At 39.0% G+C, this 21,632-nt stretch overlaps 1 protein-coding gene across 1 annotated transcript in view; it reads left to right on the top strand.

Moving 5' to 3' along the window:
• Nucleotides 1–3,718: 3,718 nt before the first annotated feature.
• Nucleotides 3,719–21,632, top strand: part of cntn1a (contactin 1a) — a 64,328-nt gene continuing 46,414 nt past the window's right edge. Inside the window, exon 1 of the mRNA XM_041996434.1 lies at nucleotides 3,719–3,845. The gene's annotated coding sequence lies outside the window, so the exon portion shown is untranslated. The remainder of the gene's footprint in view (nucleotides 3,846–21,632) is intronic.

The raw sequence follows: 21,632 nt of genomic DNA, 5'->3' as shown, positions 1-21,632 counted from the left end.
TGACAGTGAAACAGTAGTAGTAGTAAAAGCAGATGGACATTATTTGGGTTGGGTAGATTTCAAGCTTTGTTCTCTATTGGAACAATCTGTAATGTCATGTCATTCTTTCCCTCCCATCTCCTTATAGTATGCAGTTTTCCTATTCTTTTGGATTACAACATACTACGTAAATAGATTATTTAAATTTTTCTTTGTGTAAAATTAAAAAAAAAATAGTCCAAAATGGTAGGGTCCAACCAGTTACTTTCAAAGGTCACATATTTAGATTAAATGAGATCCTCCTGTGTATAATCTCAGTGTCCCACAATCTCAATTTCTAAACATCTGCTCTGAAAAGTATTGCAAAACCACCAATCGAGACTACACCACCAAGCAGGCAAATACGTGAAGACCAATAAGCTCTCCAAACAGGACAGCAACTAAGTTGTGGAGAAAAACAAATCAGGGTTGGGTGACAAAACAATATATGAAACTTTGAAAATCCAAAAACTCCACCAAAGCTCCACATACACCATCTACAGTGAAGCATAGTAGATATCATGCTGCAGGAATGTTTTATAAAGGAACAGACTGGGAAGCTGGTCAGAATCGACTGAATGATGAACAGAGCTGAATACAGGGAAAATCTAGAGGAAAATCTGTTTTTGTCTACCAGAGATTTGAAACTGGGACAGAGGTTCATCCTCCAGCTAGACAATGACCCTGAGCATACTGTCCATCAAACCAAATGAGAATATATGGCATGACTTAGATTACTGTACATTAGTAGAACCCATCTACCTCCAATGAGGTGCCTAGATGTGCCAAGCTCATAGAAACATTCCCTAAAAGACTTGCACCTGTAATTGCTGCAAAAGGTGGCACTACGAAGTGCAGACTTTGGAGAGGGCAATGTAAACGAAAGTACCCCTTTTCATTTTTTATTTACAATTTTTTAATATTTTTATTCTACTTCAGCATGGGTGACAGTTCCATGTAATTTAAAACATTGATTTGACAAATAATGATCTTATGCCCCAGAAAGTGTAGCACTTTACAGTTTTAAGTCTTCATGAGAAACTGTTACATTTTGCTCTGTGGACCAAAGCATTTCTTACACATGCTGGTCCACACTGGGTTGCATTGGGCTATGTTTCAATGTTTGTGTGGCCAGTCCAGTGCAGTTATTGCTGACACATCTTAAAATGCAGTTTTATGATGCTGGGAAAAAATTATGTAGCATTGACACTTTACAACAATAACACTGAAGGGCAATAACTGTCTTTACTAATCCACATTTTCTACAGTAAAGGCAGTCAGGCAGGAAAAACACAGAGGGATCAGAAAGGTCAATTAAAAGCAGGAGCAACAAGAAAAATATACGTAAGAAGAGATTAATTAGATTAAATCTTTTTTTTTGTCAATGCTGCATTGGAATTAATTTGTGAAAGAAGACATATTTGTGGAGAAAAGTCCACAGATTGTCTTTGAGGCTGTATAAATGTTTTCTCTGTTAAATGGTGGAAAAAAAGATGCAGTTTTAGTTTTTAGTGTACACTATGCCCCCATTAAAACACACAATACTGAACAACACAAAAGCAAAATGGTCAAATTATAGAAAATAAATACCAAACTCTGCAGCTTAATAAGCCTTTTTGTCCTCCAGTGGTTTTTACTTTTTGACATCACATTTGTTGCCATATAGCTGTTTCAGCATCTCTTACACTATTTCTTCATTAGGATTAAACTTTTAGTTTACTGTCTACCCAGCACTCTACCCAGAACTTCGGGGCCATAGACTGTATGCAGTTATAAATAATTCTTTGTATACAGGCTATACCTAAGGCAAAAAAAGTTAGTGGAAAGAAATAAACATTGCTGACAGATCCAACCATTAGTGGTACTAGAAGAGCTTAAATCAGAACCTAAATTAGGGTGAATATTAAACTATATGGCCTTCATATGGTTGCCAGGAAAAGATGTCCTCAAATTGCCATTTCTCTATAGAGCACTAAAATGCCATAAGCAGACATAAGTAAATAGATATTTTCAATGAAAAATAGAAATGATCAAGCATTTATTAAAGTATGTTTATTACACTGCTGTAATTTGATGTAGTAAGCTAGCTCTCGATTTGTTGCCTCTACAACTTCTCCAAGCCTTGCTCCTGGAAAACATCTCCGACCCTACATTTAAACAACCATGTGGAAAGACGCATCTTGTGGTCGTGGAAAAGATGTTAGCTTGTTTAAAAAGGGTCAAATTATTGACCCGCATCAAGCAGAGAAAAAATCTAAGGAGATTGCAGAAACTACTAAAATCAGGTCCAACACATTATGAAAATCTGGAGTGGGGAAGCGTCGTCTTCCTAGAAGAAATATGGTCAGAAAAATAGTTTGAATGATGGTGATCGTTGATCATTTAAACATTTGGTAAAATCAAAGAGAAGAAAAACAACAGTGGAACTCAGGACTGTGTTTAATAGTAAAAGTAAGAACATTTCCACATGAATAATGTTAAGGGAACTCAATGGATTGAGACTGAGCAGCTGTGTAGCCATGGGAAAACCACTAATCAGTGAGGCTAAACAGAAATAAAGGCTTCAGTTTGCTAGAAAGCACAAAGATTGGACTCTGGAGCAATGGAAGAAGGTCATGTGGTCTGATGAGTCCAGATTTACCCTGTTCCAGAGTGATGTGAGCATCAGGGTAAGAAGAAAGGCAGACGAAGGGATGCAGCCATTATGTCTAGTGTGTACTGGACAAGCCTGTGGGGACAGTCTATGATCTGGGGTTGCTGCAGTTGGTCAGGTCAGGTTCAGTAACATTATGTGCCCAAAGAATGAGGTCAGCGAATACCTGAATACACTGAATGAGCAGGTTATTCCTTCAATGAATTTTTTTCTTCCCTGATGGCATGGCCATACTGGGCTCAAATTGTGAAAGAGTGGTTCAGGGAGCATGAAAGATCATTTTCACACATGGATTGGTCACCACAGAGTCCAGACCTGAACCCCATGGAGAATCTTTGGGATGTGCTGGAGAAGGCTTTGCACAGTGGTCGGACTTTTTTCATCATCAATACAAGATCTTGGTGAAACATGAATGCAACACTGGATGAAAATAAATCTTGTGACATTGCAAAAGCTCATCAAATCAATGCCACAGCGAATGCTGCTGTAATCAAAGCAAGAGGTGGTCCAACAGATTATTAGTGTAATTAATTCTGAAATTTATATTTTTATCTATTAATTTATTTCTACATTTATTCACATTTATTCATATGTTCATTTCTCCTTCTTGTTTTATTTCTACAGTTATTTATATCTAGAAAGAAAGAAAGAAAGAACGAAAGAAAGAAGGAAAGTCTTCCATATCTAGCATTACTAGATGTCAAAGAGGGCTATTTATTTACATTCTTTGGAGAAAACGAGAAAACGTTAATGCCAGCATGAAACATGAATTCTGCTGTCTCATTATGACATCCCTAAAGTAAAGACATACAGACCTTTTTGATGAGTAACATGAAGATTCTGCCTTGGCAAAGACAGTCAGAGCTGGACTGCCACCAGCAGAAAACAGGACATCTTCTGCATCAAATTGTGTCTTTTTAGTACAAGGACTGGAGATGATGCTCTGGAGTGAACCTGACACCACATTGGACGCCACTGTTCCATGATCATGTGGCGCAAGTAGGTCTAGCGCCCCCCTAAGTTAACAGCCATAACCCCTCATCCAATCCACGGGGACAGGACCGCGGCTCCCTCAGTTTCCTTCTTTGCTCTTGAGCGCTCGGCGATGCGGAGCTGAGCAGGTTCTGAGCATCGTGAAGGACACACGGACCTACGCACTGGCCCGCTACGGAAGGTAAGGAGAAGCACAGCGCTGCACCGATGAAGTAAAATCAGAATGTTTGAGATGATTTCTGGAGAAGCCGGGCGCTGCATTTTGACAGCTGGGAAACAGCCTTGTTTACACCAGGATGAGTGGGATACGCGGATGGGATGGAGCTTGTGTAGCCTTCCGCATTGCAGAAATGTGGACGATTTGGGTTCGAAGGAACTGATTTTTTTAAAAAAATTATATCTTTATTTTTAGCATTTTACTGCCTTGAAAGATGCTGTGTGCGCAACATTATCTCGGCGTGGTGGGGAGGATGGTGTATGTGCACATCCTGACAGGCACTTCCCTCCCAAAACATAGTCTATGCACAGAGCTGGCAATTATTTTTGTGATATTTCTCATCTCTTCATATGTGTTCTGTAGCACCAAATCAGAGTTTTAAAGTCAGAATGAATTAAAACACGCCAGAGGCCATAGCCTAACAGCGCCCCACATACCGATAATTCAAAGTGCTCCCTGCCTTGGAGCGAGCCAAGAGATTAAGATGCACCCTGCACTGTAAACACTTTGATTTGGGAGGGAACTAAAACGCATGTCCCAGTGGTTGAATCGTGATTGATTGAGGCGTAAGGCTCGGCTTTGTCATGTTTACTGGGAGATTGAGCCGCATGCTTAGTAATGGACCATTGCAGGGTTATTCTCCAGGATCTGAGGTGCTGGAGAGGGGTGCCATGGGCGCGTCCTGACTCGCCAGACTAGGCTTCAGTGAAAAGAAACTGCTCCTGCTACATGTTGGCCAAGTCAAGCCTAAAGACTTTTAGTGGTCCTAGTAGGATTTCCATGATAGTCGTCAAAATATGGCAAAATGTGGAATTTGTTTTATTTAATACACTGATAACATGCAGTACATAAAGATGAGGCGGTCTCATATTTAAAGAAAGATATGCATTTGCTTAGAATATTACAAAAAACCCAGATGTGTTTCTTTTGGTTTTACAGTGACACCTGTGGTCAGAGTTTCTGTTATTTTTGTGAATAAGCGGGTATTTAATGAGCTAGTGGCGTTTACTTTAAATTAAATCATTTTTTTTTATCATTTTGAGCAGCATAAATGGCACCCCAAACTCACAGGTAACTTTAACCTACATTTCAAATGTTAATTGGCTTTTTCAAATTCATCATAAAGACCAGTTTAAGCATATGCCAAAGCTTTTTGGACTCCTACTTCTCAAACCTTTTCCCAGCTACTCTTGAAGCATTCTGAGAATTAGAATAATTGATGCCCACAAAAGAAGAGAAAGCATGGAGAAGATTGCAAAGCACTTTCCGGTAGGTGCATTCCTAATAACTACACCTGCACAAAGAAGGCCTTCGTGAAAGAGTCATCAAACATGGACAATGAACAGAATTATGTTTGAAGGAAAAATAAGGATGCAGAGTCTCAGGGAAAGGACACCTCTCCATCTGTTAGACACAGGAGAGAGTCTGTATTCAGGGAACAATACAGGAAACATTTGACTGAAGAGATGAAAAGTTTCAGTTAAATATGAGGCTTTTTTGGAAGCAAACACCATGCCATCTGTAATGCCATCCGCAGATTTTGTTTGTAAAGCTCAAAAGAACAGTGCATAGAGAAGAATATCAAATGGGCAGTTTCTTTTTATTATGATACCTGTAAAAACTGGAAACAAAGCAACAATCTTCAAGCCTCCATTGCATACTTTTCAAGAGCTATCCCTTTTTGCAATCTGTTGAAGGCATACTTTGTAGATTCAAATATGCCAGAACATTTGCATGGAAGATGTCTCACTGGAGCTCTGCATCCGTTTGAGGCTCATTATATTATATTATACTATTCAACTCAGTCATCAGGTCAACAATCTGCATAATTCCACCTCGTACAACATGCTGCAATATAATGTGCAATAACCTTAATTATAATTATGTTTAATATCTCACATATCACCTGGACCGAGCAATAATCTGTGTACATCTCACTAATTTCTTTATTATCTTTCTTTATTTTTATTTATTTAGTATTTTATTCTTTTGTCTTTTCTGCTATGTGAGTATACTATGCCTCAATATCAACACTGTGGATTGTAATTTTGTGCCACTCATGTCAATGTTACTAAATAGCAGCATATTTCCAGTAAACACTAAGAAGACTGTCTGAAGTTTGCCTGCTATATCTATCACCAAATTCAATCTCTATCACTGAACAGCCTAGTATAGCCTAATGGGTTGAGGTTTAGGAAAGCAAAACTACATATCTGAAGTTCTTAGTTCTGTGTGAGCTTTCCATTGTGATTTATGATATAATCAATAAAAGCAAATAAGTGTTTGGTATTAATGGATCCACAGAAGTCTTGTGATGCCACAGAACAGGCCTATCTTCCTTTGACTTTATACACTATGAGTTTCAACAGAAATGTTTCTGGGTACTTGTCTTTCACCCATACTTTTCATCCACATTTCAATTTTTGGCCTCATTCTTTTGGTCAGTACCCAGTGTGTCTCCTGACTAACTCAGCGCAATAATGTGGCACAAAATGTCAGAGAAATCCATGGCCGTCTGTTAGGTGATGCGTTATAAATCTTATGAGCTTCACTTCTGCTAATGCAAACGGCACTGGCCTGTGTACACCCTGAGGACAAACCTCCTTCATCCTAAGTGAATGAATTTACTGTGCTTAGAAGTAGGCTAACCTGCTTTGTGTGCAGAGAAATGATCTAGTATATATACATATTTTACAGCAATCTCAGACTCAATATAGTGTTTTGAATTTTGTAGTAAGCTGTTCCCTGGCCGCATATTGGTGAAGCTGGCTGACGTGGACCTTCTTGCATAACTCAGCATTTTGTAAGATGATGCTGTTCTGTGATGTGTTTTAGCCTCATCCTCTACGCCAGTCAAATATCACAACGTAAGAATGCTTTTGCTTTGGTTGGAAGTTTTAGTCGCTTCTGTCACTTAGTGATATAAGCATGCTAACCTCAATGTCTCAGTTCAAACAAAAAAGAAATCCTTGGGTGGTTGCCACCTTAGATTACAGGAACTTTAGAGTCCTTGCAGGAGATTAGATTTGTTCCAGATGTCCTTCCTGGTCTTGGGTGAGGAATTCTTGGACAAAGAGTCAAAGAATTAGCCGTCCAGAGTTAGACAGATTTTGTGAGTGATTTCTAAATGAATCTAAACTGATTGGCAGTGTGTGCATTTGGCAACAGCAGGGCAAGATTGTTAGACAATGTTTTCTCTGTTATACTGAGTGTGGTTCAGTCACGCTGGAGGGAATACAGGGACAGTCTATGCAGATGAACATTGTATGCAGAAACACATGCGCAGACATGAGTCTTTATTGCTGCAACACTCGTCGCTGTCTGTATAAGTGCTTGCTTGTGTTCTGCTGACAATAAAAAATGCAATGCTCTCGTGTTGATGCTTCAAGTGGATTGCTCAGCAATTTACACAGCAGCGATCAATAGCGAGATGCACTTCTGGCACGGCAGAGGAGCACACACATGACGTCTTCTGTGTTTGCCTGGAGACAGACCTCTCCTCTGTTCATGCATGAGGAGGAGAAAGAGCTTCAGTCCTCATCTGTCCTCTCTTGCTGTCTACAATACCGTACAGTTTGCACCAGGCATTACATTGATTATTCCAGTGTAGTCTACTCCCTGCTCTGTGCATGCATTCACCACCCCAGATCATGTGTAGAGATACAGACCCAACTGGCAAACGCTCATGTTCACTGCACTCATTTGTTTCCCACCTGTTGATCTTGTATCTGAGGTGTGCGGTGTTATAAATCTAAACTAAAATTTTCTGTTACCATCTTGTAAAACAAAGATTAAAAAGAAAATAACATTAACTACTTAACGGTGTTTTGTGATTGCTATGTTTGGCCTCTTGTGATAAATACATTATTGCTCTTAGATTTGTAGGTGTGTTGGAACAGGACCTACAGGACTGTGGCCTTCGAGGACCAGAGTTGCCCCGTTGTTGGTTTTAGACTGTGATGGGGACAAAATAATTTAATCTGAAGATATCTGTTTGGGCTTTCATAATAATTTTCTGTTACTTTATGCAAAAACCAATAACCAGAAACAACACATGCAACTTGCACTTAAAGTAAGACTTGCATATTTTGTACCACTACCAGCCTATCAGTATTGGAGCTTTCCTCCTAAATCATTCACTTTGATTGAGAAAGGATAGGTTTGCTTAGGCTGATATTTCTAGAGCCAATGTTTCACTCGTGGATCTTAACTAAAATAATAGGTCCTGAAACCTCAGGAGGCCACTTGCCACTTTATTTTTATATCTCATTTGAACAATTATTCAGCCAGCTTTTATAGAAATGATTTAACTTGTGTCTCACCAGGATCAAATGAAGAAATCAAAGAGAAAACAGATGTATTTGATATCGACTACTAGGTATTTTTCTTTTTGTCTTTTTATAGTATTAAAGGTCTCAGAGTACAATATAGGGAAACAACTAAGTTTTGAGGAACTGGATTACTTGTAAAAACATCAAATATCCTTGAGATATAGGCCTAACTTTAAGTGTCTTTTATCTGTTCTTTTCCTTATCAGTGTGATTTTGTCTGTTGATAAAAATGCAGAGCATCCTCTGTGACTCATGCAGTTACTCTGGATTGTCTGTCTGCCAAAGTGTTGTATCAGTAAAAATCAGATAACTCAATTTATATTAAAATAATGTGGACTGAACAAGCTAGAAGGGTTTGGAAATTGCATGTTGTCTCCCATGGTCAGAAAAAATGGGATGATGGTGCTAAAGGTTACTGCAGTGTTATACAGTGGATAAAAGTTTGAGGATTATTCTTTAATGTTCCATAACCACTTTATCCAGTTTAGGGTTGGAGATGGGGATATTAAGTCTGATGGGCTCTTGATTGTGACAGTGTGGTCATAATGATCATAGTGGGACTCAAGCTTGACTTTCTCACTTGTCTGTTAGGTGTAGTTCAATCCTCCAATTTCGAGTTGTGGACTTTTTTGCCTCTTAGATGGGACGAATTTTAAAAATGCTTTGACTTTGTGCTACTTTATAAAGATATTTTTAGTTGTATCTTGAAAAAAAAACACATAGTCAAAACAAATAAATCATATTTGTAGACTCAAATCAGATTAAATATTTCAATCTAATTGGTGTTTTGCTGTGAAACAAATTCTGCTATTTAAGTCTCACATATATCGGTCCAGACCTTCCTAATGTGTGTGGTGAAATTGGATTTAAGGGAGCAATTTTAGCTACATTTTAGCTACAACTGTTACAAAACAGTAATTAGGTCAGATCTAAAAAAATTCAGTGTCTTTTCTCTGATCTTTTACTTGCTTTTCTCTGAGATATCTTTAGACTTCACAATCAAAGTAAACCCTCTGGGATTCATAGACTCAATTAGAAGGACATTACAAATGTGTGACCTTCCACTACGTAAGATGTATTAACAGCATCAGCCTTTAAAATTCAATCTGATATTTGCCTTCCTTCGCCAGAAAAATCACTTGCTTATTAGCCAAAACAAATCTCATCTGGCTTCACTGTGAACTTAACTTAAAGAATTACATCAATTTTAATCACCTAAATGTGAATAGGTCTTCATTAAACATATTATTAAAGTGTCAGATTCCCTCTTGTGCATTAGTTTAGCAATTCACTGAACCGAAATGTTTTGTTGTATGCCATGGACTGATTTCTCATATGGGAGTCTTGAGCCATCTGTTTTTGCACCTTCGTAGGTGCAGTAAAAAAAAAAAAAGTTGTTTACGAGGCTGCAGAGAAGCTGCACAGTCAGGCTACATGTTATTTTGATTCTGTAAGAAATGGTTTTCAGTGCTATGCAATTAGAAAGTTAGCAGAGTGTGTCTGATATGTTCCCTGGGATTTTACCAGGGTTGCAATCTAAATAAATTACTTCAATTACTTGTGGTTATATATTTTGATATCTTTGGCAACATTACAAATCATAAAGTCCAGATTTTCATAATCACCAAACAATGTTTGTGAGGTTGTGATACCTTTAGAGCACAACAGCAGTCTTTAATAACTGAAAGGTGGGATTTCCCTCTGATATGTTTTATTCTATAATTTACACCCAATAGCTATAATTCAGCATTATTTAAAATATCATACTCCTTCACTTAAAGTCTTTGTAATGGGATGCATTGTTTTGAACTTAATCCTGTTTATTCAGTGTTCATTATGAGCATGTAGGGCTTACTTTCCTTAACTGCTTGTACTGTTACCTTTTAAAGCTGGGGATAAAAAACAAGCTTAGTGATGGAAGGAACTATCCAATTAGGTATGAAAGTGACTTTCTCAGTGGGGCCAAGCTGATCATGGAGCCTTAGAAAAGGGCCTGTTGCTATGGAGTTGGGAGCATGTGACGAACAGGAGAACACAAAATATCTCCACATGCTAGTTCAGCTCGCAGATAAGTTTAATTATACTTTCAAGCCTAATTCTGCTTTGTTTTACCATATTTCGTATATCTGGAGTTTTGCTTTTCATGCTAACTGATTCTATGTTTGGCCATGGCAATAACAAATGATATATTTAAATTTAAACCCAGCCCAGTTACCTGGATAGCATATAAAACTGCAGTTATAAAGTCCCCTTACAGAGGTGTGTTAAATATGATGATATAAGAGAGTCTGCTGGGATTCTTACATTAATGAAACAGTGAGAGGTGTGCTTGCTCCTTAACTGACTGATCCCTGGACTTCTGGCTGAGTGATGGTGGAAGTGCATGGGGAGGCTAATTGCCCAGAGGCAAAGGCTTCCTGCACGTGGAGTGAATACTGAGAAAGTTGAGCTCTTGGGAAGCCTCATTATACATTTAGGGGCGTCCTGTTTTCCCTTTCTCTGGACAGCTGGACAGCTAAATTGTTTGTGGATCAATAGTTTAGCTTCCTATTGGCTCCACACAGTAAGTGAAGTGCATTTAGGCCCAAGAAATCCCATTACCCTTGGCAGAGATGGGAAACAAAGCACTCGGAGCCTCAGCAAATGCTATTGCATTGACCATTATTCAGTCTTCCTGTTTGTTTACCTGCAGTGTTTCTGCTGAGGCCACCCACACTCATTTTACAACAGTAATCTAATTTTGCTTTTTTATTTACATTTTCTTTGCCACACAGTTACGAATACTCCATAATATTCCCATAGTTACATATTTTAAAAAATACCTTATTCAAAATATGTATTCATTGATTGCTGTCAATGAGGCTGCCTTTCGCTAAGAGATCTCCACCACCAGTATCAGCTGAAAGTTATAACCTTATGCTGTGATCTCTTCTAGACCAGCTGATTGTATATTATTGCCATGTGGTGACTTGAGCCTGGCTGCAACTTGTGTGTAACGATTCAAGACTTCATTGAAAAAAAAACAAAAAAACGCCTGTTGTTTTGTCAGTCCAGCTCTATAGCAATGGAAAAAAGGCAGGGAGAGAAAGAAGAGGAGGGGGAGGGTTGGCGGTATTATAAGAACCAGAAAAGAACAAAACATTTGGAGCTCTCCCTTCATTCCTCAGATCAGTGTAACCAGAAATAAAAGCTGGTGCTGTTGCAGGCTGTGGGCCGCCGCTGTTCTCTCCTGGCTCATCTGCTGTGCCACCGGTGAATTTGTGTTTCAGTAGTCAGCCTCCGAGCTGCTGGGTCCTCAGTCTCATCTAAACATGAAGAGCCCATTGATGTGGACAACATTAACATTCAGTATAGACAAGCATGACAAACAGGTTGGTTTTCCATTTCACACTAACGAACCTGTTCTCACTGGATCCTCCTAAATCAGCCCTCTTGTTGCTAAGCTAATGAGCATGAAAAAAAGAGGTCAAAGAGTTCTTAACGTAGCCTTCCTCAGCCAAGGAGAATACTCTTTGTAGATATGCTCACCGTGCCAACTGACACATCAGGGCAGCACTTTTTAGCTGGCGCGACATTGTCACATTTGGCTCTGCAGCATGCAAGGTGATGTAACGACCTGCGTCATGTTTCTCAAACTGCAATTGGGACGATACACCAGCACTGAGGGCTTCTGACAAACTCTCATAAAATGTCCCTCAACAGAAGTTGTTCTTTTGTGTTGGCATGTCATTATTCAGGTCTGAATCCAGCATTCCGGGGAATCTGTGTGACTTATGCACGAGATTTGTGCACTAATTATGCTTCAGATTTTTTTTCCTTGGCTGAGTTTGTGGCTGCGGGAGCTTCTGTTGCAGTTTGCTAATTCATTCTGCTGACGTCATTTCCTGATTTTTACTTAGCAACAACAATATGTCCCAAAGAGGAAGTGCTTGATACTACTCTGTATAAAAAACAACACATGCAGTCAAAGTGTGCACTATCTTTGTGTTATAATGATCATGAATCAACGTGCAGTTTTAGTAAGTCCAAGAGAGAGGTAAAAAACTGTTAATTGTGGAAGCTAGCTTCTAAATGACTAATTTTCTCTTTATGCATTTAAGCTGTACTGCAATGGACTATATAAACAGGGAGACACCTGTCATTACTTGCTGTCTGGACTGAGGGATGTGCCAGCGATTACAACAGAAATCCCCTGCCTAAATGAAAATACTCCTCACATCACAGGGAACTTTAAGTCAGGCATGCATACAGAGTTCAGAGGAACACAATAGCAAACAGCTTCCATACTTTATATGTGGACCTTGTGGAGAAATATGTCAGTGTACCAGCTAGTATCAGTGGATGGATTATTCATGAAGATGGTGTAATGGCAGTGAGTGGAGGAAAGGGCATCCAGAGGTGAATCTGACTGGGAGAAAGAGCGCCGAATCCTTTTCTTTCCAGTGCCCTTTCACACATGCCTCCCCCTCTTCCTTATAACACTCTGACTCTTATCTGCAACACACAGCTCTACTCATGCTGCATGCACAGGACTCTAGTGTGTGTGGGGGACAGACAGCGTCACAGCATGGCAAGCACACATACAACCTTCCATACGCACTGTTAAACACATGCTCAGAAGGACATTTGATAAAAAAGAGGATGGGTTGCACTTCTCTTAATTCACTTACAATACAGCACAGCAAGATGCAACCAAACATTAGACTTCTTATATGACTGTGGAGGATGGAAATGATTTTGGTGAGACAGACTGTCGGAGTTCATTGTATTATTTATTTTAACCCATGACCAGCCAGTGTAGGAATCCAAAGAATGTTTTAACACTATACAAATTTACTTCCATTGCAATGTTCTGCACTAAGCATACATGACATGACCATCCTTAAGGTTTCTTGCCATTGTTTTTGGTAATGCTAAGCGTCATGCATGTCCATGAGAGTATGCAGAAGCATGTTTCTTTCTTATGTTCAGTAAAAATAAAGGATGGGAAATTTATCCAACTATTCTCTTTGATCTGGAGCAATTTTATTTTAACCAGCACTGAGTGGAGGCAAAGCACCCAGCTGTTTTTACCAAGTTCCATGGAACAACAACAGAGTGATTCATTTCTATTCCCAGGATCCAAAATGACACATGTGGCGCTGAGCGCTTAGATGCAGTGTTGTACAAGTAAGAAAAACAACCCCCAAAAAACCACAGCCAAAAAGTTCTGTATGGAGCTATTTCAAAAAGTAAAAAATAAAATTTTAGATTCAGTGCAAGAAAACTCTGCCAGGTGAAACACCAAAAGCACAATGTTCACTGATGTATAGAACAATTAGTCTTTATAACACATGCTGTGCTGAAATAAACATGTTCTTTTGAGTTTGTGTGCATATAGATGTGTGTGTGTGTGTGGATGAAAGATTATTAAGAAATGTTTAAAATTGGCAGGGATTTTGATGTTTTTTGTGTTTAATGCACATCTTTGATTAGAATAGAGCCCATTTGCCAAATGTAATTTTGGGGGGTTAATCGGTTAAAAGAATTTCTCTAACACAGCTCATTTGCCCATTTCATCTCATAGATTTTCATGAAACAAAAGAACCCTAAAGCTTTACTCAAATCATTTCAACTGAAAGATAAAAAATGCAAAGAATCTATCTAAGCAAAGTTAGATGGATTCATCATGTCCTTGTAGACTGTAGTTTCTTCATTATTCTCTCCATCATGCCTGTTTGTTGTATTGCTCATCTGGGTTTCCCCTCTTGTGTCTGCTCTGTCTTTAAGCATCTGATTAAGATTGTTCATGTGTACCTTCCATTAGCGATTTTCCAGGCAGGCCAATAAAAAACCCCAGAAAGGGTTTACATCCTATCGAGACTGGTGACAGCCTGGGAAGACATAGTAAGATGTGAAAAGTGTTGCTTACGATAGGCTATGCCATCATGATCCAAATTTAGATAAAAAAAGAGAAGAAATGGCTGAATTTATAGTGAGGTGGATGGAAACTGCTACTAAAAGAAGCCATTTGAAAGGATGAGTAAAAGTTTAATTAGTCAGTAAAAGTCATGAGATAAATACTATACATTGGGAAGCTGATTTAAAGGTAATGAGCAACAGTTCTTTGTTGTTCTTACTGTCCAACTGCAATGAATAAAACCCCACAAAACATATATAAACAGAAGAGTCCTGTAAATGGAACACAAAATATTTATTTGAAGAATCGAACTACAAATTGTCTTTTAACCTGATTTAGATTTCATTCTGCTACTGAAGGCAGTAAGGGAAGTTCATCTTTAGAAATTAGTTGAGTAGTGTATCTGTGTGGGTTGTCTGAGCTGTGTGTTAACAGCACTTGGCCTGAATACAAACAGCTTCATAACAGTAAACTCAATTTCCTTATGTAAAGGGAAAATCTTATGATCTGAATGCCAGAACCCTCCCACACATCTGGAGGTTCTTGTACTTACGATGAACTAATTGTGTATTTTAAGACTTTACTTAAAAGGTAACCATGTGGAATTGTTCACCTGGTGGGAAGAAACAAAAAAACTCTTTCTGTTCTTCTTTTTTCCTCCTTTTTTTTTATTGGCACCTGTTCTATGTTGTGAGCCATGATCACACGGTGTGACTTGGCTAAGATGCACTAGATGACTCAGGTCTTTGCCCAGACTGTTCTTGTTGTTAGGCGGCGTGCACTATGCTGTCCAATAGGCTGTCTGACTGTGGCCATGTGCTCACTGGTAAACTCCAGTAACAGACTCAGTTTGCATGGACACTGTGTTCCACACGTTAATGTATGGGGGTGGTGATGGTTCATTGATTCAAAGATTAACGGCCAGAAAACATCTAAAAGACTAAAATGAAAAGGCATGGATAATGTGTTCATACCTTAATACATCAGGAGACATCACTGTTTCTCAGCTGTTATTCTCAGATTTCTGGCTATTAAAATAAGAGCTCACACTGACTGTTTTTATCAGCATATGCAGCCTTTCATAGAAGGAGTACATGCGTGCTAAATAAAAAGAGAATATTATTTTACACATAAATGCACCCAAATAGAGACACTGCAGAGCCTGCAGGGGCATAAAGGCTTCCTGATGGGTATGCATGAATATGCATGCTGCTGCTTTAAAGCACTGCCTCGGACTAATACAGTATGGCAGTCAATTGATTCACAAAGCAGAGCTTTGTCTTGTCTACTTTCAACTCTGGAGGAGGTGTCTGAGTGTCTTGTTTGAACTGCACAGCCCTAAATTGCCATTGGAGAAATTTCAGGGAGAGAAATCTCAGATCTTATCATTTGGAATGCTATAATATGCATTGAATACATTCCCTCACACATTAATTACTTATTTATCCGTAGGATTATAGAACTTATGCATTCATGCTCAAATTTGGAATTATAATATTTTTTCCTTGGGGATTCACTGACTCTAAGTTGGTTTAATGAAGCAGTTAGTTATGAGTTACCAAAGTAAACAACTCAGCATGTGTAATGTACACTAGAGATCTTTTAAAATGCCTGCTAGTGTGTTCTCTAAAACCTCTTTTACTAAGTAGAAGTCCAGACAAACGGGCGCCACTGCCGTTCAGACAGTGAGTGGCAAGGGATTTGTTTCTCTTTTTCATTTCCTGGAATAAACTGTCATCTGGCCACATCTGCCTCGCAGAAAAATATGGAAATAGGAAACAACAAAAGTAAACAAATTTCTGCAGGATTTGATGTATGAAGCTGGAAATTGTGCAATGCTACCCTTGGCGTAGGGATTGCTGTTGCATCAAAGCAAAAGTAACACTGGATGCAGCAATGGAATCATTGAATTAATTCCCAAAGTTTAAGCACCTACAGACCCTGCTTGACTTTCATGTTTTCAGTCATTATTTTGCAATATGCTGTGGCTGTGAAGTTTGACAGAAGAAAGGGAGTAAAACTGTTGGTACAGGTTTCCTAAAGGGATATATTATGCAGAGAAAACAAATAAACAAATCCCTGTTTGCAGATATAGTTACATGTCATGCTGACATCTCAATCAGCAGTGGAACCCCAGATGTTTCAGCTTTGGTAACATTTCTTTCTGGGAAATAATCCCAAGACAAAATATTGCTAGAGCATGACAAGTTGCTATACTGTGTTAGTTTGAGGCCATAGAGTGCTAACTTACATTGCTTTCTATGGACAAAAGAACATAATTTTATGAAATAAGGGTTTGTGAAAATGAAACAAACTGTCTTATGATATGAAGGTGAAACAGAAGGTATTTGGTGTTTTTCTTGGGTATTAAGACAAGTTTTAAAAGTGGTCAGTGAAGGGGCCTTTCTAATGTGCAAGGCCAGGTTATTCCACAGCAACAGAGAAGGCTCTGTCCCCGCCGAGCTTCCTCATGGATCTCTGAGAAATAGCTAGATAAAGATGTTTAGAAGCAGCAGCACTTTAACCAGGGTGTTCTCAGTAAACATCTTTGATTGATTGGTCCAGTCATACAGAAATATCAGTGTCGTATTAATAAGTCAATACTGTGAGACTCATCCGTATTGGATTCTGTTTCTCACGTTCCTGATTGAATGAATGTTTAATGAATATCTAACCCACAACCACAAAGACATATCTGTAGCTTTTGTTGTAGTTTTCATATCGAGAAAAGCACCTTGATTGAATTGTGACCGTCACAAAGGCTACTAAGTTATACACGTCTCTTTTTCTACGACTTTTACGCTGGCAGTGAAAAAAAATCCCCTGGTGCATTAATGTGAGTTAATATGGTACTCCTCAGCTGACTTCACTTTAAGTGCAGTGCACTCACACTTGTTCACACACATCCACCCACACACACTCAGGTTTGAGTTGTCAGATTTTGCTGAAGTCAAATGCTGAAATTAAACAATACACAGATCCAAGGGCTGCTGTTTTTACAGCGTGTCAAGTTATTATAGAGAAAACTGATTTATGGGATTATACATACAAAATGAATGGACAGTGGATGTGGTTGGCTGGTGAAGGACATTGATTTTTGCTATTGAGATTACCAGTTTGACGCACAGGAATAATTATCTCAAGGAATGAATTTCATTGCTCAGTACCCCACTATGTAAGTGTAGGAAAGACATTGTTTGTTTGCATTCAAGTGTCGTGAGGAGAGGACGAGAGAGAGAGAGAGAGAGAGAGAGAGGAAGAATGTCAAATTGCCTCAGCACTTGGTGACACAAACATGGGACCTGGGTCATGTTCTATGACCTTGTTTGCTAATTAAGTGTCAGACCTATTTTTCCAGTCCAGAAAAAAAGCTCGTATCTTAGGGCTTGGATTGCCAGAAGGCGCAGAAATACAAATTTTTCTGTGTGGGGGGGTGGATGGGTGGGGTGGATATTACTTGATTTTCAATAAATACAGCAAAGGATGATCACTGTATCCATGTCACTGAGCCCTTTCTTACACACTCTATTTGAGATTCCTTTAAAAATAGCTGATTGTGTCATTTATTTCTGTTAACATCAATCTTTGCCTTCATATCACAGTCAGTTTAGATCATATCTGCTTGAAAAGTTGTTTTCTAGACATATTTCCCCTTGTCTCTATGCATCAAGCCACCTAGTGTACATTATGCGTGTTTTGTTCAGCCAGCATGAAAATTGCCCCATTTATGATGCTCTGCAATGTCTCTCCAGATGCAATGCCTCTTGAAGCACCAAGAACAACTCAATACTCAATGACTCTTCCTCTAAGAGCTCCTAACTCCATAGAAGGTGCAGCTTTAAGTGAACAACAGATTTTACTCTGCATTTCTGGATAATCCCCCATTGTACTGTAGATTGTCATGATCCAGTGCTGCAGGGTGTAAGTGATTGTTGTTCCAGTCCTAAAAAGAGCAGCATTGTGTCTGTGACATATATCAGTCACTTTAAGGCCAACAGTGACCTATATATGAAGGCATAGGTCAAAGGAGTAAAATACTAGCTAGAGCAGAGGGTAGATATCTTGTCTTATTAGCCTAAATGTAGCATCCAGTAATGTGACATGTGTCAAACTCTGGCACACAGAATCGAGCCAAGAGGAAGATTTTGGTGGAACCTCTTCAAGCTGAGACAGTTTTGTTTTGCTGTATTTGTGCGTGTACAGACCACTGCCTTCTGAATGGGAATGACATGCATGAAAACCTTCACACATGCACAGACACAGGCTCTTTCTCTCTCTGGCACAAGTTTATTCTCTTCATTGTACCGTCTTTCTGTTGCTCAGTATTCCTCACATAAATACTATGTGGTATACCTCCGAATGATGTTCAGTTCCAAACCAACAAAGCCAATTTGGATGCATGTTGGACAGGGCAGACAGTAGATGACAGGAGAATATGGACCAACTTCCCAAGGGGGAAGGGAAGGATGCAGAAAATTCAGTGTGACTCTAAACCTTATTATCTATGCCTTGATGACTCCTCTGGTGCAGGAATCAATACAGCCTGACTGGCTCCAGGGCCACAGACCCACTACAGGAAGAGGCTATCTCCAAATGATCCATTATAGATGAGAAGAGAAATGAAAGAATGAACAAAAGACAGCAGTCAAAAGAGAAAAACGGAATAAAAGGATAGATGAGAGGGATAAAAGGTTGGAAAGATTGGAAGGAGAGATGAGGAAGGATAAAGTTAGAGGATATGAGCAGAAGATTAGTGGAAATAGAAGAAGCTGGAAATTGTGGCAGGACAGTGAGTCTTACAGCTGTTTGTCTTTTTTCTTTTGGTTCTTGTGTAGCTGCCTTCATGTATGTAATTTCGACTGTTCTCCCTTTGTTGAAATGATTTTGGTTTTTTTTTACCAGCTGATGGACTGGAGGTACCCCTGTATTCCTGGAAAACCTCCTCCTCCTCACCTCCTCCTCCTCTGCTATGATGTGAGGTTACAGCTGGGTAACCCTGTAATTTGACAGCTAAACATTTATATGTGGTTACATTCATGTGTGCCACAGTCCTCGTCACAGAACGGATGCCGTGACAGCGGCCACTAACCAGCAACAGACTAACACTTTATCCTGAAGCCCACTGTGGCGGAGTGATAAACAGCTGGTTTCCCTGCAGCCAAGTCAACTCTAACTTGACCGTGTCTGAAAGCTTGTCGAAGTGCATCTGTGAAAACTTCTGAGGTTTTTGCGAGGGAGCACATATGGGTGAACGAGAGGCTTCACATTTTGGTTTGTATGCAGTGCAAGGTTGGAAAACACTCCTTCTTTTCTTTGGTTATTGTGAGCAAATGTGTTTGTGTGTGTAGATTCTCTGGCCCCACATATGTCTGCTGGCTTTAGGATTCTGCCCTCTGTAAAGGGAATGGCTCAATATCTACCCCTCAGAATGAAGCATTCTACCCAACACTGCAGTGTTGCACAGCCAAAGGCTCAGCCTATTCAAGCATTATGTATGTGGGTCTGGATTTGTGTACAGTACATGTATGTGTGCCTTTTTCTTTGTAAATTATTATAAGAATACTGGGGATGTGTATTACAACATTATCTATATCTATGTATTCCCTCCAAGGTCAGCATGCAAAAATGCTTGCATTTTTTTCCTCTTCTGATGTATTGCATATGTTTTAATCACAGAGGCACCCGTTCATTAAACATTCATAGCTTATTTTTCATGTGTGATTACTGTAGGACATATCCCTGCACATTCAGGGTGTGACTTGTTTATATCAATGCTTCCTTTGATGCATTTGTTCCATTACCAGCGTGTAGCTCATATTAGGGCAAATAAAAGACCATGTTCATCATCAAATGTCTTGTGAAAATGTATCATGTTCATAATAAAGTGGTTATCTTTGGATAGCAGGAGTCCCGGAAATTAAACTCAAAATGTTGTACAAAAGTCTAAAAAGAACAATTTCCATTAAAGAATCCAAAAACCAGAGGTGAAGTAATACTGTACAGAGCATGCTCCAACTGGACATAAAAGGGCCTGTAAAACACTGTTACTGTAAAATAAATCACAACAAAGATTTCATGTATATATGATTTTACATCACTTAGCCCAACAGCAGCATAACATGTTTCTGCTTTGAATTCAGGGTCACTTTCCACATCTTCAAATGGAAGCCAAGACTATGTATGCAAATGGTCAAAAAAATGGACAAAATTATTAATTAATCAAGTTCAAAAAATCGTTCAAAATGTAGCAGAGGAAGTAAATAAAATGGCAGCTATAGGTGAATAAAGACTTGGATTTGTTAATAGTGCATGTAAATAATTGCCCAACATCTTATGGGAAATATTACAAAAGATGTTAAATAATTAATTAATTTTATTTGTTTTTAAATGATTTTTTCCTGTGGTTCAACAAGGCAAGGCCTCACTTAAACTTGACCAGCCAGGGCAAATCTAACATGTGAGGTTGATCAGAGATTGGTTGCCAGGCTACTGAACATTTTTATTAAAAGACAAAGATAAACCTGATGCTCCTGCTAAACATGTATTCCATATTTTTGAGTATGGGGCCTCAATCCTGACATTTACTAAAATGTTCAGCCAACTGTGCAGAGGTTGGAGGGGAACAAGGCACTTCTCCCTTAATGTGGCTGTGTTCACAATAAACACCAGCTGGACAAAAAGCCACAAGAACTAGCTCTGAGAGAGAAGAAGTCACATAATGTGGTGTACCTGTAAAAAGGTTTATCTAGGAATATTTTTTCAGACGTGGATCACACATGGTAAAACTGATAACTTATCAATATTTTTGTCTTATTTTTCTATTTATTTCATAGCAACCGCCTTGCATTTGTAATAAGGACTGATTGCCTTTCAAGGTCCCTGTTTTACCCAAACCTCTTGGCTCTGCTCACATTAACATGCACACAAAAGCGCTTTCTAGGACACTGGGTCCAGTTGGTCTCTGCTCCTAAGTCACAGCTTGGTTACTTCATTGTGCCTCTCTTCTTTTCAGCTGACTCACTGAGCAGTGATAAAGGGAAGAATCAGATCTGGGCAATCAGTGGCAATTTACTTTGGCTTAAACGAAAACATTTAAGAGACAGTAGTTCTGCCTGTTCAATTATCAATCAACCATAAAAAGGAGCAGCAAAATGTTATTAGCGTTATGCCCCTTAAATCATGTATATGGGAGGCAAGCTATTTGTTTTTCACTGACCTGTTCTTAACCTGTGGTACATGAGATAACACTATACATGCTAAGCAAGATGGAGCTGATTACACACCCACTGATACATACATAAAACTCAAAAGAAGCTGAGGAATGATTGCAGAAATAGGTGTTGAGGACCCTTGATTGATTGACCCTTGTTGATGAATGCTGGTTAAATTCAACAAAATGAATTCTGATTTTCATAAGAGCTCAGAATATAGCCATTTGAGTTGCTAACATGTTTTCTTCAAGTCTCATTGCATGCTGATGGAGCTCCATATCATGTGGTGAGAAGGAGCAGAAACTGAGAG

The sequence above is a fragment of the Melanotaenia boesemani genome, chromosome 10 (assembly GCF_017639745.1).
Source record: "Melanotaenia boesemani isolate fMelBoe1 chromosome 10, fMelBoe1.pri, whole genome shotgun sequence".
Classification (NCBI taxonomy): domain Eukaryota; kingdom Metazoa; phylum Chordata; class Actinopteri; order Atheriniformes; family Melanotaeniidae; genus Melanotaenia; species Melanotaenia boesemani.
This window is presented reverse-complemented; position numbering and strand designations above follow the sequence as displayed.